At 37.8% G+C, this 15,657-nt stretch overlaps 2 long non-coding RNA genes across 3 annotated transcripts; both read right to left on the bottom strand.

The window, feature by feature from the left end:
• Positions 1-2,206: 2,206 nt before the first annotated feature.
• On the bottom strand, positions 2,207-3,895 carry LOC137248161 (uncharacterized). Its single transcript, XR_010952106.1, has 4 exons — positions 3,342-3,895; positions 3,062-3,270; positions 2,673-2,991; positions 2,207-2,602 (listed from the first exon to the last, which is right to left on the bottom strand). It is a non-coding gene; the product is annotated as an uncharacterized lncRNA (long non-coding RNA).
• Positions 3,896-4,161: 266 nt separating this feature from the next.
• Positions 4,162-5,513, bottom strand: LOC137248162 (uncharacterized). Of its 2 annotated transcripts, XR_010952108.1 has the most exons (5): positions 5,097-5,513; positions 4,788-5,003; positions 4,673-4,717; positions 4,467-4,575; positions 4,162-4,401 (listed from the first exon to the last, which is right to left on the bottom strand). It is a non-coding gene; the product is annotated as an uncharacterized lncRNA (long non-coding RNA). The 2 variants fall into 2 exon arrangements; XR_010952107.1 differs by having other exon boundaries at positions 4,467-4,717.
• Positions 5,514-15,657: the final 10,144 nt, after the last annotated feature.

The raw sequence follows: 15,657 nt of genomic DNA, 5'->3' as shown, positions 1-15,657 counted from the left end.
TTTTCTTCAAGTACTGGATTCACCGGGCAATTCCCGACATAAAAGTCCGACGCCTGTCTATGGAGTTCACCAAGGACCTGCTTGTGTTTTTTCGCTTCATACGGCTGGGTTCTCAGGTGCCGTATTTCCTCAAAATGCTTACGGAGATGACTCCTTGGGCCCCTAGGCGGTGCTGGTTCGTCAATCAGATGTCTGTTCGGATGCCCAGGTTTCTGGGTATTCAACAGAAACTGTTTGGTCAGCATCTCATTTCTCTCCCTGATGGGGAGTATTCTCGCCTCATTATTCAGATGGTGTTCTGGGGACATAAGAAGACAGCCCGTGGCGATTCTGAGAGCAGTATTTTGGCAGGCCTGTAGTTTCTTCCAGTGGGTAGTTTTTAGGCTTGGCGACCATATGGGTGACGCGTAGCACGTAATCGGCTGGCTAATTGCTTTGTATGTGGTCATGAGCGTTTCTTTATCTTTTCCCCAGGTACTGCCAGCAAGGGATTTGAGGATTTTATTACGGCTCTGAATTCTCGGAACAATTGCGGTTGCGTGCGCACCAAAATGTAGATCCTGATCAAACGTCACACCCAAGATTTTGGGGTGTCGGACAGTCGGTAGCGCAGTGCCATAGACGTGGATGTTCAAAATGGTCGACATTTGGGGCGTCCATGTTGTAAATAAGGTCGCGGAAGATTTAGTCGGTGATAATGCCAGGTTTCGCGAGGCGAAAAAACTGGAGAGATCAGGGAGGTAGCCGTTTATTTTATTGCATAGCGCATCGAAGAGAAGATGGTGAACTTCCGGTTTATTATTGGATTGACGGCTGAAGAATAAAGTATTAAGATAATTAATCCGAACGTTTCTGCTGTTTTATTAACCATCCAAGGTAGAAATTACACGAATTTATTTGAAATTAAGAAATGAGGTATAAACAATGCACATCATTGCATTTCATGTGGTATTCACTGAAATGAGTAATGAACTGGTGCCACAGCAACATCAACCGGGGGAGAATAAGAAGGCGGCGGGATAACACAAATCCGCTGGAGTTGCCTGCTTTCATTCTGCAAAGCAATTTTCTGGCGGCCACGTCGAGTTGAGTTCGCCTTTCGCCATATGCCAAAATCTACTTAAGCCTTCTTAAAAAATCCTTGCGCAATTTCTGAATGGCTGCATCAAATATACAAAGAGCTCTTCCGTTGCTTATGATATACTTTTCAACTTAAAATAAATAATAATGGTTGTTGTTGTTGTTTTATTAACAGTGAGGATATTGTGGTAGAATGTAAATACATATTTTAGCACAAATTTGTACAAATAAGTGTTTTTTCTTAAAAGAACCAATTTCCTTTAACTATTTTGATGCATTCCCTTTAATTTAACTAGTGAAAAAACTCCTATGAAATGGTAGAGAAATCTCCCTCTCCCTCACATTCATAATACCTACTTTTCTCCCATAACCGGTTTCCACTTTTTCGAACATTGTTCAGAATAGGAGGAAAGGGAGAAGTGAAAAAACTTACAAGGAATTTTTATTTAGAATACGAGGAATGGGAGAAGGGAAAAAACTCGCACGGAATTTTCGTTTAGAATTGGGCTGATCGTCTTAATGACTTTTACATTGCTTTCGGGAAAAAGGTAACGCATGCGCTCTCTCAAAATAGTGTACGTGTGACTCGCTTTCTCGCTCTTACCTATTGTGTTTTCGACATTCCTTCTCGTTCGATGTTATTTACATTTTTAAGTTACTTCATTAGGTATGTTTTCGTTATCGCTAACCAAAGCATATGCAACAACAACAACAACACGGGTAACTGGCCTATCGGTTACCCATACCGGTTACCTTCTGTCAACGCGTCCCTTTTGTTTAAATAATATTTAATTCATAAATAATGCATGTTTAAAATAGTTTTTACAGTTAAAATCATGTCCTATTATTCTAGTAATTTTTACATATGTGCATTTTTATATTCATAAACTATATAAATACATTAACGTCTATTCATAGGCGTGCACTTTCCGAAACCTTGTTTTGAAGTTCTTATTTTTCATGCGGTGGTGGTGTTGCTCACCATCAGTTTCCAGAGTCATATTAGTTTGGTAGGTATAGTAAGATCAGACGTAGCGGAATATAGGCAGCATGTCAGGAGCATCACCAGAATCCAAATAAGCATTGTAATTCATTTCGTCATTATAAATAACTTGTAGATGCCATCTAGACGATGCATAAAGTAGAATGGCGTTGGCTATCTTCACCTGGTATATATTGATATTCGGACGAATAAACAAATGGACCACTTATAATTGCACACCTAATGTGCATTCGCATACATATGTTGCATATGTGAAACATATAACGATGTACCAGTGGCTTTTTATGCAGCTGACGCTGGATGAAGCATTGGATTTTGTGTTGCAAAGTAGGCGACATATGTTGCTGTTGATGGATGCGCATATTGCGAATATGTTGGTGGTTCACTAGTCATTAATTGATTAGAAGTTTCAACTTGTTGCGATTCTTGTTGTTGTTGCTGGCTGCTGATGTGGTGTTAACGTCTGTTGTACAAAATTTATTGTTGGTGTTGTTATGGTGCTTAAATAACCGGTTGACTCTAAAGTAAAAACCAAAACAGAATATTAGAATCAGTGTTTATGAATAACATGTTTAAAGTAAGCTCTTACAACAACGTGATCGGCGGCTACATCCTGGAGTGCAGGATAGTGGTTCACTAGTCATTAATTGATTAGAAGTGTCAAGTTGTTGCGATTCTTGTTGTTGCTGCTGGCTGCTGATGTGGTGTTAACGTCTGTTGTACAATTTATTCGGGTGCTTGCACATGTTGTTATTATGGTTCTGGAAAGCCTTCCGATATTGAAAGTCGTTGATTAGTGTAATCTCCACGTAGTGAACTACTCCCACGGCCGCGTCTGCGGTAACTATTACATTTGAAGGCCCTTAAGTTACAGGCATAGTTGACATCACTTACATAACCGGTTGACTCTAAAGTAAAAACCAAAACAAAATATTAGAATCAGTGTTTATGAATAACATGTTTAAAGTAAGCTCTTACAACAACGTGATCGGCGGCTACATCCTATGAAAGTAGTGTGGTGTTCCACCTTGTATAAACGTAGGTACTGGATGTGCTCAACCGTGCAGATTAACATTACCAGTAACATCATTTACATAAATTGGTCCAGTTTGATTTGCACCAGGCTCTGGCGGAGGAGCTCCTAACTTCCAAATCGATTCAAGGCAAGTTAATTAAAATCATAGAAACTGTTAGAATCAAATTTCATTATTAAATTTTTTAAAACAATTAATTAATTATTATAATTCATACAACATACTTGCACTCCAGTCATTGCTATATTTGCCTCAGGAGATGATAATAATGGCGCAGCAGTATTGCAATGCATACTAACCCGATTTGATTTGTTGTGTGATGGATTTTTTTTTATCGAGGAATCAATGATTGGACCACTGCTTTGCCGCTTCACTACCAAATTAGGACCATTATTAGTGTGCTCATTTGTCTTATGATGACCAGGTGTTGCATTATATTTTTATTATTCGTGCTGACATAATGACTGGGTGCATCAATTTGACAACCATGCGGGGTGTGAGCGTGATTATGATATGAGAGTAAAATATTCTTTTGCACATACAACTTGTCTTTATATAATTCAACTTCCTCCACCCGTAATTCTTGAAAATCTAATATTTTCAACCTTTTGATTTTGCGCTGGAGTTCTTACCGCCGCCAACACTGGAAGCATTACTACTAGTATTCTCCTTCGTGTATGGAGTATATAAGTGCGTATAACAATGGCCATGATTGGTGTGCTCATTCTCTTTGACGGGGTTTGCATTTGGAGGTTGGTGTCATTTTCACTTTGGATTTTGATTTCTACAATAAATAAAAAAAGAAGCAAAGTATTTAGCAAAAGTGTTTCGATTCATTAAGTACATCAATTGTGATCTTGACGCAAATAATACAAAGGTCATTACAAAGGAATGCGCGAAAAAAAAAAAATAAGTTAATAAAAATAGCCAGACAACAAAGCATCTTGAAGGTAATTCGAGAAGTAACAAGTTGTTGCAATGTTTCCGAATGCAGCTGTGTAGAGACTACTTTGGTACCAACCGATATTTTTTTGATGACTTCTGTTAAGACATACGTTAACTTTCGGTTAATAATAATTATCTTCTTACACTTGTAGTTAACGACACTCCCCGAAAGATTATGATACGATCGGAAACAATTTAATACGGCCACGTTGAGCCTTCTTTCGCCTATTTGTTATTTTGTGCACTAGCTGTGTTTTAAACAGATAAAGTACGAAACTTCCGCAACCACCTAGGGCCAAGCACCAGCTTGAAACACTGATAAACTTGATAAATTTATGCCTGTAAGTTTGACAAAAACACGCATTTAGAAGGGTTTTTATACCAAATAAAAATTAAGTGCATACCTAAGTCCATATTTTCTTGTTTATTATTTAAATATTAAAATTTATTATTCAACTAAACCGAGTGAAATATATGATGTAATTTATTAGTAAACTCAAACCCACGACTTTGCTGTTGGAATAAAAATAAAGAAAACAAGGCTTAGAAGTTATGAAATAGTTTACTGAGGGAATATTGAAAAAAAAAAAAACAAGCACATATAACACACCTTCAATCTGTTGATCATACTCAGCATCCATAACTTGAGATTGCTCTTGAATAAGTTTGTATAAATTTGCATTTATTTTCGGTTTCTTAATTTTATTCCACATTTTTTAACTAACCTTTTGGCTAACAGTCTGCTATAGAATTTTTGATAGACATCTTTCCAGTCCTTAATTTTTAATATAATCCAAAAATGTTTGTATTAATTGCCCTTTTAGATTATCTGGTATTGGTTTTAATATTATGTACATGTTCCGTAAATCTTTGCGTTTCTCCTCTGATACCATATCTTTACAAGACGATCGTCATATTGTTTACTTAGCTTTGCCATTGAGCTAGAAAAGTAAGATGAAAAGAAGTTAAAATCTATTTAATAAAATGAAAAATAAAGGACGATTCTATACAACTTAAGAGTATTTTGGCAATACCTTGAAGCGTGCTGGAGTAAAGACTACCTCTGCGATCACGTTTTGACCATTTGCTACTCCATTTGCTAATCATAAAAATAAAAAAATAAAAACCTGAAAAAATATGTAAGTTTTTATAAATTGCCAATACTAAAACATTCGACAAATATTGCGATGCTCACATTTGGTAAGTTTTGAAAAATCTTCTGGTTAGGGCCTTTTTGAATTAATCTTACCCTATGCACCTAACGCTATGAATATTTACACACGCAACTATCTATTTACAACACTAAATTAGTTATTTACAGATAAGACTACTTTTTTTTTAGTTTGCATAATTTTTGCTTATGTCTATTGTGGCTTAATGCTACATATCTCCTTATATCATCTAAAACCGACTGCTTTGGCTTTTCGGCAAATAAATCTGTAAAGGCACAATATAAGTATATATGATATTGTTTTTGTTAGCATTATACATAGACTCACCAAACACGATGTCCACACATTTTAACGATATAAGGGACTTTTTCCCTTTGCGCCGCATCTATAAATCAAAAATTCAAAGCTTGAACAACATTATATGTATATATTTATAGTTTTTACCATCGCATAAGCACTGGCTCTGTTTTTTAATTTTTCCTCCACAGTAGCCAGATGCTCAATGGAGGACATGGGAAGCTTTGAGGCAAGGTCGAGATACTCCTCATCTTCCATATCACCGGTGATACGGCTGATAGCCTGGTGAGTTCTAGCACCAATAACTCTACACTCTCTAAGTAGTTTGCTTTGTGCTTGAACTTCAGATTTATCTGGCACCTAAAGAGAAAGAAGATTCGTTAATAGCGCTCAAACTATATAAATTAGTTTCTTTTTACATTTTCCTTTAGGGCGGTCTCGATAACTCCGAGGCGATTAATGCAGTCCTTCTGTAACCCTTGCAGCACATCCAGACGCTTTAAAACTTCTGCCTCTGAAACGTTTTGGATGGCAGGCTCTTGGCTGTAAGGAACGCAGTCGAAACTGAAACGGCGACTTTGCACAGCTTGTACACTTCGCTCTATAAAAAGTTTGCATTAATCTATAATTAATAAATATTGGCATCAGGATACTACCTTCAACAAAGAGGGCCTCTTCACATTCTACTTCGGAACCTGTTACTTCAAATAAATCTTCGAAGTTCATTCTAAAACGAATTGGTATATTGCAATTATAATGTTATATATAAAATTCTTGCGTCATAGTGTTTGTGGTTGAACTCCTTCGAAACGACTTGACCGATTCTAATGAAAATTTGTGAGCATATGGAGTATGTCTGAGAATCGGATCTTATATTTTTTCATACCTACCGTGTTTTTAGACACAATTTTTTGTTTTTATTTTTTTGTGAAACAGCATTCAAAAAAACATAAAACCCTAATGGGGATGGGCGTTGGAATGTGAGTGGGAGAGTGAGGTCGATCGCGACTGGAAATAAGGGATGGGGAAGAATAAAATTAAAAAAAAAAAATTAATGATTATTCTTGACAAATGGTACTTTTTTATTCATATTCGTTTGAAATAGTGACACTGCATCTTCGTTTCACATGTATAAAAGATTCATACTAAAATTTATTTAGGTTTTTCCTCTTTTTTATATATACAAATTTATATTATTAGATGTTTTAAAATTTGTAGATATATAAATCTAGGGGTTTATTGCAACGCACTACACTTACATATATATACATAAATTGTAACTTATAATAGTTATAACTTTACTTTTAACAATTTGAAATTACTTTAATTACAACTTAGAATAATTTTACTTAATAGAAATCATTGAATAAATGATGTAATAATGGAATTAATAAAAGCTTATTATCTATTGGTATGCTAAAATATTTATACTTAATGTCATTTCTATTTATTGTTCTTTCTACGTTCGATAAAGTCCCTAACACAATACCTAAACCTGCTGATGAATCAATCATGGAGATGATATTGTCGTAGTAGCAGTGGCTAAGAAATTGCGTCTGCTCCTAGAGATATACGCCGCCCATAAACGCCGCCGCCGTCGCCGATTTTGATCGTTTTTCGCACGCCGCCGCCGAATGTCAAAAATATCGGCGCGGCGGCGGCGGCGGTGTCCGGCGTGTTACTATATTTTCTACTCGTTTAAGACTGTTTAGGCCATTTATTGCTCATGTCGAAAATTGGGCGGACATGGTCGAAAGGGGTTTCAAGGGATGCGCATCACTGCCAGTTATAAGAAACTAATTGCGAAATTTAACTCTTTCTAACTGTTCAAAAGGTATTTAAAAAAAAAAAGAACAAGCGCTCTCGATGTCACTTTAACACGGACTTCGCATCACCCAATTCACCAAGTTATTAAAACAAAACACTAATAGAAAAGTTATATAATAAATTTATATGCTCACTTTGCATATTTTTTTCAAAAAATTCAAAAAATAATGAACAATGAATTCACCCAAGGTGAACATGTTCTCAAATTTTCCTTCAGTTGTTAAAAAAGCAAATTACCCCAAAAAGGTGACGATTTTTTTTTAAATTTTATATTGCGATTGGCTGAAAAAATAAGCAAAATCAGTGATGCAAAATCCTTTAGAAGGATTCAGGGGTTCAAACACTCCTTTGAATGATTGCCATCTTATACTTAGAAGATTTATGTACGTATGAGAAGGGTTTGAAAAATCACTTAAGCTTACATTCAAAAATCTGTTGTGTATTTGCTTAACTATAAAATAGAGTGTGAAATCTTAATTTTGATTTTCACACTTCGTCCTTCAACACACAAGTCTCTCGGTTTGACATTTCCCAGAAGTTGGCGGCCCTATCCAAAACTAGTCCCTTAGAGTGAATCACATTGGTTATAGCCTGTCAACCAAGTTTAAATATCACCAACCCGTAACGACTCCTTTTAAAAATGTGAATACGTAGGATCATATAGTTACCAGGTGCCCTACCTCATTCGCAAGAAATACTCAAAGTGGTGAAGCAAAAGCTTTCACAAGACAGTCGAACTAATGACCGTGTATGCTACTACCCCAACGTAGTGGACATTCGAACTAGTCTGAAAATTTAAGCTACGCGGCCATCCACAATGAGCTCTAATATCATAAAGCCGGAAAACAGCAATTAACATCTTTCAACTTAAAATCGGTCGACTTTCATTCTAAAATATCGTTTTGATTTAACGAAGACTGTTGAAATCAATGTTGTGAACATAAACGTCTACAAACTTTAGTCTACATTTTAAAAATTTTATCCAGAGTCCTTGTAAAATTTTAATTATGTACTGCTTATGATTTCGAAGGCGGCATCCTTGGCCAAATAGTCACTCCCTAACGTTTCAAGGTGTTTCTCTGGTGTAGCTCGGCAGCATATCGCGACAAAAATATCCGTTAGAAAGTCTTCGGAGCTACACCTAGAGCTCCTAGGAAACTGACGTCGACGAAGTTACATATGATTTCGAAGTCGCAGTCCTATAGGTTCTGTGATGGCATATGGTGTGAGGGTCAGGAGGCGTGGTAGCGACTGGTGGTCGGGATTGCTACTGTTCGCACATCGGGAATTGTAGCTCTTAATCATCGGGGATTTTAGCTCGAAAAAACTGGATTCGCCCTGTGCCACGAGAGTCATGAGTATTAATAGACCATTAATAGCAACCGTAAGTCGCCTTCGTGCTTGACCGCAAACAGCCACAAATGATTTAAAGAAATTGTGTTCGTGGCGATTATTAGGACTTACCCCAGGTGAAACTTTTGCACGAGATATACAGACAAAAGTGTGACCATTTTATGTATCTCTATTTCTCTTCAGCAGACGCAGCAGTACCAACTCCAAAGACCGGGGTTAGATTCGAAGTCTGTCTGGAGTAGGTGAACGAGGGACAATCATTCCGCAAAGAGCTACTCCTGAAAATTCTTGAACGGTGTGCGAGATCTTGACGCAAAACCCCAGGATCTTTCCGAAATGGCCAACACGTTGATTTCCTTAGATACATACAAACAAAACTTTTCTTAAATATTATTTTTTTAAATAGTAAAAATCAAGCTCTTTAAACTAAGAACACCGGCGTATGCCGGCGCGCCGCCCACGCCGCCACCGCCGGTATATAATGGAGTCTACGCCGCCGATAAAGTGATCGGCGTAAACCTCTATCTGCTCCAAGCATGCTATGACGCTGTAGGAAGAATAAAGGAATAAAACCATTCAAAGCCTTCCTTGAAATATTTTGCGTGAACATTGACTCAAAACCAACTAAAAAGGAGCACTTCGGAGCGGTGGGAGAGAAAGCTTATAGAGTAAGTGGAGCCCTAATGCAAATAATGCCCATCATCGGTGCCTCAACGTAACCAGCTCCATAATATTTTATTCAGCACCAGTATGGCACGAATATAAAATGACCCACCAAAAAGATATAGCAGCAGCCTACTGTTTTACTGCCACACGATTGGCATGTGCTTACAGGACGGCCTGCGACGACGCGATCCTTGTTTTATATCGAAAAATCCCAGCAGATCTATAGAACTGGCCGACTATGTGAAGATGCCAAAAAGCGCATTGTCACGAACAATAGTTAGATGGCAAGAAAGGTGGAAATATAGCAGAATGTTACGAGCGGAAATACGACGAACTAAACTACCTTACGCCGATATTGGGTAGGCACGGCGGTTTCAAGGAGTATCTACATAAGCATAGGATAGAGGAGGATCCTTTCTGTCCACACTGCCCCACCGAACTGGAAAGCGCAGACCATGCAATATTTTACTGCCATCGATTTTACGGCGAAAGACTCTCTATACTAGACTGGGTCGATGTATTAACCGATATCACGCCATCGAAAAAAAGTAAAAAAAATTAAATTTCGCAGGCTCGAAAATTATTTTTTGGGTATGCGTAGTGGAACTTTTTTTCCTGAGCCCAAATCCTATCGAAAAATCGATGGCGCGATATCGGTTAACTTTCGTCCATACAAATCGACCCACCCTACTCTATACACAGAGTTTTTGGATAGGAACCTTCTGTTAGGAGTTTAGTTCCCCTTAGGTGCAGAGTGTTACATTGTTGGACTACTTTGAGTTAAGTGGTGTTTCTATTAATGACGGGATTAATGTATGCAGAAAGGGAGCAGAGAGGAATGCGTATGCGAAGCAGTGGCGACTTAATCGCCTTCCCCTCTCGTTACGTTATGCTTAATGGCGGTACCGCGGAGTGTGGGTGCATGCACATAATTCGTCTAGTTTCATTGGGAATATTGAAGGCAGTGCGCTGCCCCAACGTCCAATAAAAAAAAGATGGTTTTTTTTAGACATTTTTACATTTTCTTCCTGCCTTAAAACGAGACATTCTTCAATTTGATGCTATCTTCAGTTATATGCATAAGTATAGCCTTCTTTTCTATATATTAAATCGCAACTTTTTATGGTAATATTGTTTAAAATGTTAAAAAAATGTTTACCAAGGATGGCCAACCTACGCCTCCTTAGCGCTGAACAATGACAGAGAAGGTGCTGGACACTCTCTCCCTCTTCTGTACATCTGCAGCTGCGACAATAGTCGAAGGTCGTTACCCCCATTCTAGCACCATGCGTGCCTATTAAGCAATGCCCTGTTAGAACCCTTATCAGGGACGATAGAACTGATTTGTTTAAAATCAGAAACGCTTCTGCGCGCCCGTTGTCATATGAGGGCCAGGTTTGCCTGGATGTCTCACACGATGATATGGCTGACATAGCTGTTCACACGAAGCCTGAAAGTGGCCATGGGTATACCTACCGAATCAATATCCCTTCAATATCCCTGCGCCCAGGTACCCATATAAGGCTGATTCGGAAGTGCTGAGCGATCTCGTTAAGAGATCTGCGGCATTCAGTGACCGACTTTGCGTTGTCGACGAATGAGGGCCTTTAATGCGGCCTGGCTGTCTGAGAAAATAAACACCCGTTTACCATCCTTAGGCATAGACCAGAGATGGTAAGAATATGGAAAAGATACCTCTAGACACAGATCCGGCGAAAAGAGGCCTGCTCTCACCTTCCCGTCAAGCTTAGAACCATCCGTGAATATGTTGATGGCACCCGGTACCGTATGTTTTCTGGTATTCCAGTCCTGTCGCGATGGTATATATATACTATAGTTTTTAAAGAAGACGTTCTTTGGCGTGCAGTAGTCAGTGCGCACCGGTATTGGGACTGGGGCGTTCGTACCCAGGATTGTTGCGTGTCCACTAGATCAATTTGACCACAGACCTGTTTCCCTTATGCGTAGAGCGGCGATGACCGTTATTTCCTTCGCCACCAGGTCAAGAGGTTGAAGGTATAGCATTATTGTGTTGAGTGCTTCAGACGGAGTGGAGCCGAGAGCCCCGGTGAGCTCCGAACTCCGTTGCACCTATTGAAGCATTTTAGGATAGGTAGTTTTAGCTAGTGCAGGCCACCAGACCAAGGCACCATAAATAAGAATCGGGCGCACAATGGCTGTATAAATCCAGTAGGTTTATACAGCTATTTTGCCACGATAGTAAATGCGATTAATCAAATATACAGGATACAGTTTTGTAAGTAGGTGGGTCTGTGAAAATCCTTAATATCATGCATAGTAATATTTTTTAGGAATTAGAATTATCTACTATATATTTGTGAAAGTATATCTGTATGTATGTTTGGACTTGCAGCCTAAACCGCAGGATGGAATCGAACGAAATAACTTGAATTTTTCGTAGTCAATATATCTGAAAGTATTAGGGCTAGACGACTGAAATTAGGTGAGTGGTTATATGAGACCAATCCCTACCCCCTCGAGAAAAACTGGGTATAACGAAAAAGGGGGCGTGGCACCTCCCATACAACTGGAATTTTTCGTTGTCAATATATCTGAAAGTATTAAAGCTAGACGACTGAAATTAGCTGAGGAGGTATATAAGACTAATCCCTACCCCTCGGGAAAAATTGGGGATAGCGAAAAAGGGGCGTGGCATCTCCCATACAAATGGGGGTTGGGATTAGTCTAATATATTAGTCTATATAGTACTGCTTTTATTTATACCCGAACGACGTCGGGTACTCTGCTAGTTATATATATTGAGCACATGATAATATTGATATGATTATATGCAATCGCTCCCGCAGCATCACCTTTTCTATGGCTTAAAAATGGATGGGGACTTGGGTAAACACCACTTGTTAGTTACGTTTCAATGACGCGTGAACCAGATACGGATAGAAATTTAACATGCAAATGCAACAACAACGTTGTGATCCTGATATTTTGCTGGTTCAATTTCTGATCCGTATAGCAGTTATGTTCGTTTCGTTTTCTGTAGTAGATTTTTTGACAGCTAACCACTTTTGAGTTGGTAGCACTCATGGCTCAACTATATGGTTGCCTCATCTCTACAGCAGCAACATACCTTGTTGTAATGGAATGGAACCATAAAACTTAGCAGCTTTTGTGTATAGTAAGAAAATGTTGTCAATGTGTTGGTTTCCATCCATTGAGTTTGCCATCTCCTTCTGACAATCCCTACTCCAGTGAAATGAAAAAAATAAAATCAGCTGAAGAGATGAGCCAACCATATAGTTGAGCCATGGTAGCACTGAAATAAATATGTGTACATATGTGTATACATAAAAGATTTCGCCATATTTAAAAGCAAAAACACGGAAAGAGACTTGAAGAAAATGTAAGGAAAATAAATAGTTTGTTTACGTGCGAAACTATTTAAATGTTAATAATTCTATCAGTATCTTAAATTTTAATGTACGTTTCTACTTCTTATTTTCAACAAAACAGATGTTTTATATTAGTACTACTAGCTCTCATTAAGTTGCTCCGAATCGTTCCAATGAGATTTGATCGTGAGCCAGAGCTCGATAAGTCAATGGAACGCTCCTGTTGTAATATGAAACTTGGGAATTGCCTGATCTACACTATGGTTCATGGATGAATCAGACGGTGTATATTGAACAGCTCACCGTGAACCACTTCCTATCGTTCCCGAGATGGTCGGGCCAGCACCTTAATGGTGCTGTGTTACCGGAGCGTATCGTATCTGTATCCGACAAAGGACCATCACATCGATAACACTCCCCAAAGCCTTCGGGGAGTAAACTAATCGCTACAACAACAACAACAACAACAACCACTTCCTATGATTGCAGCCAAAAAACTTTGCTCGTATGCCCTGTAGGGGCCTGCAATTAAACTATACTGTACCATATAAATTTTGCAATAAAGTAGCCACGGCATTTCCCAAAAGATAGCATCGGATATATATAGTTTTCCTCACAAACTTAATGGCCAGCTCATATAATTTGGATTTTATTTGCATTTGAAAGGTAAAGTGGTCACACGGGGTCCTTCGGCCATGTGAGTAGAGTAAAGAGAGTATATGCTTCAGTTCGTCAGAAATATTGAATTTTATAAAATTTGAAACATTTCATAGTAATAAATGGAAATTCCATTACTGCTCCTTTCGCCGAATTTAACATTTTTACCGAACGCTTCAGGATGTTGCTATTTGTTGAAAAAGCTATGGAAGGACAAATCGTGGAATATTAAAGTATGCGAACAAAATGTTAAACTTTGTACGTGGAACATATTATAAGTCAATTTGCAATCCTTCCAGGTTTTTACAACTTGACCAATGCCTCCGAATCTCAAATTAAAAATATCTAAAACATTCTGGACTATTAGCAGAATTAGCAAAAATGATCTGATTATTTTTCTTAATATACTATGGCAGGGTTGAATCCAGGGGAGAGGGGGGGGAGGTCGAGGGTACCTGCGTGCTTTGCACATAGAGTATACTAACTTTGATTTGATAACGGTTGGTTGTACAGATATAAAGGAATCGAGATAGATATATACTTCCATATATCAAAATCATCAAATTTGATTAAGCCATGTCCGTCCGTCCGTCCCTCCGTCCCGACCGTATGCCCGTTAACACGATAACTTGAGTAAATATTGAGTAAGTATTGGTACACGAGCTTATCTGGACCCAGAATAGATTGGTACAGAAAATGATCTAAATCGGATGATAACCACGCCCACTTTTTATATATATAACATTTTGGAAAACACAAAAAATCTGATTATGTAGTAAATAATACACCTAGAATGTTGAAATTTGACGTGTGGACTGATATTGAGCCTCTTGATAAAAATTTTTTAAAATGGGCGTGGCACCGCCCACTTGTGATAAAATCAATTTTACAAATATTATTAATAATAAATTAAAAATCGTTAAACATATCGTAACAAAATTCGGCAGGGAGGTTGCCCTTACTATAAAGAATGCTTTGAAGGAAAATTAACGAAATCGGTTAAGGACCACGCCCACTTTTATATAAAAGATTTTTAAAAGGGTCGTGGACGAATAAAATAAGCTATACCTTTGCAAAAAAGAGCTTTATATCAATGGTATTTCATTTCCCAAGTGGATTTATAACAATAAATAGGAAAAACTTAAAATTAAAAAAATGGGCGTGGCACCGCCCCTTATATGACTAAGCAATTTTCTATGTTTCGGGAGCCATAACTCGAAGAAAAATTACCATATCGTAATGAAATTGTGTACACATATTTTCCTTATAGCAGAAAATATTTCTAGTAAAAATGGACGGGATCGGTTAAAGACCACCGTAACTTAGATATAAAACAAGTTTAAACGGGTGGTAGACTAGAATAATAAGCTATAATTTAGCAAAACATAGTTTTGAATCAATGATATTTCACTTATCAAGTTTTACAGTAAGAGGAAATGGGGAGAAATTTTTGGTGTGGTGCCACGTGTTATGTAGAAAAGTAATTTATCTGAAATGAAATGTACAATTGAAATTCACGCTGAGTATATAATGTTCGGTTACACCCGAACTAAGACATCTTTACTTGTTGTTATTAAAAAATTTAAAAACACTGCAAAATCAGTATTTTTACATATATACTTCTCTTGTACCTTATTTTTTTGTTGAGTTAGCTGCACTTTCATAACTATGTTGAAGTTTGATTTGAAATAAACATAAAAGCTTACATTAAACCGTATACCTTTATATTTACCGACTGATACTTGTGCGTAGGAATGCAATATGGAATATTAAAACGGACTGAGGATATAATTTGAAATATTTTGATTTGGTCATCCCCAAAAATATTTTCTAGATCCGTCCCTGTACCATGGGCTCTATGTTGAAGTAAAAAAGTCTAATTATGTGTATTTTCCAACTATAGAAACAAAGGAGAGGGCATGGTAAGCGTTCATGTAACTCGATCGAAAAAGGATCGCAGGCCTATCAGTAAATTTATCAGCTACCATGCAGAAGGAAATATACCAAATACCCTTTTATATCCCAGAAAAGATTGGCATATATGAACAGGAGTGGTGAGGTACGTCGGTTACCACATTATAGCTCCCTCAGGAATTAGGCAGAGCCTGGAAACATTCCGTTTTGCTCCGAATTTTCTGATAGAAATCGCGTGCATAAACTAACAACTTACTGTTGAATTTAGTCAACAGTTTAATGTTTTAAAGTCAAAGAAAAACAGGTAAGGACGGGACTGTCTTCGGCTGTGTCGAAGA

The sequence above is a fragment of the Eurosta solidaginis genome, chromosome 4, assembly GCF_040869045.1.
Source record: "Eurosta solidaginis isolate ZX-2024a chromosome 4, ASM4086904v1, whole genome shotgun sequence".
Classification (NCBI taxonomy): Eukaryota; Metazoa; Arthropoda; class Insecta; order Diptera; family Tephritidae; genus Eurosta; species Eurosta solidaginis.
This window is presented reverse-complemented; position numbering and strand designations above follow the sequence as displayed.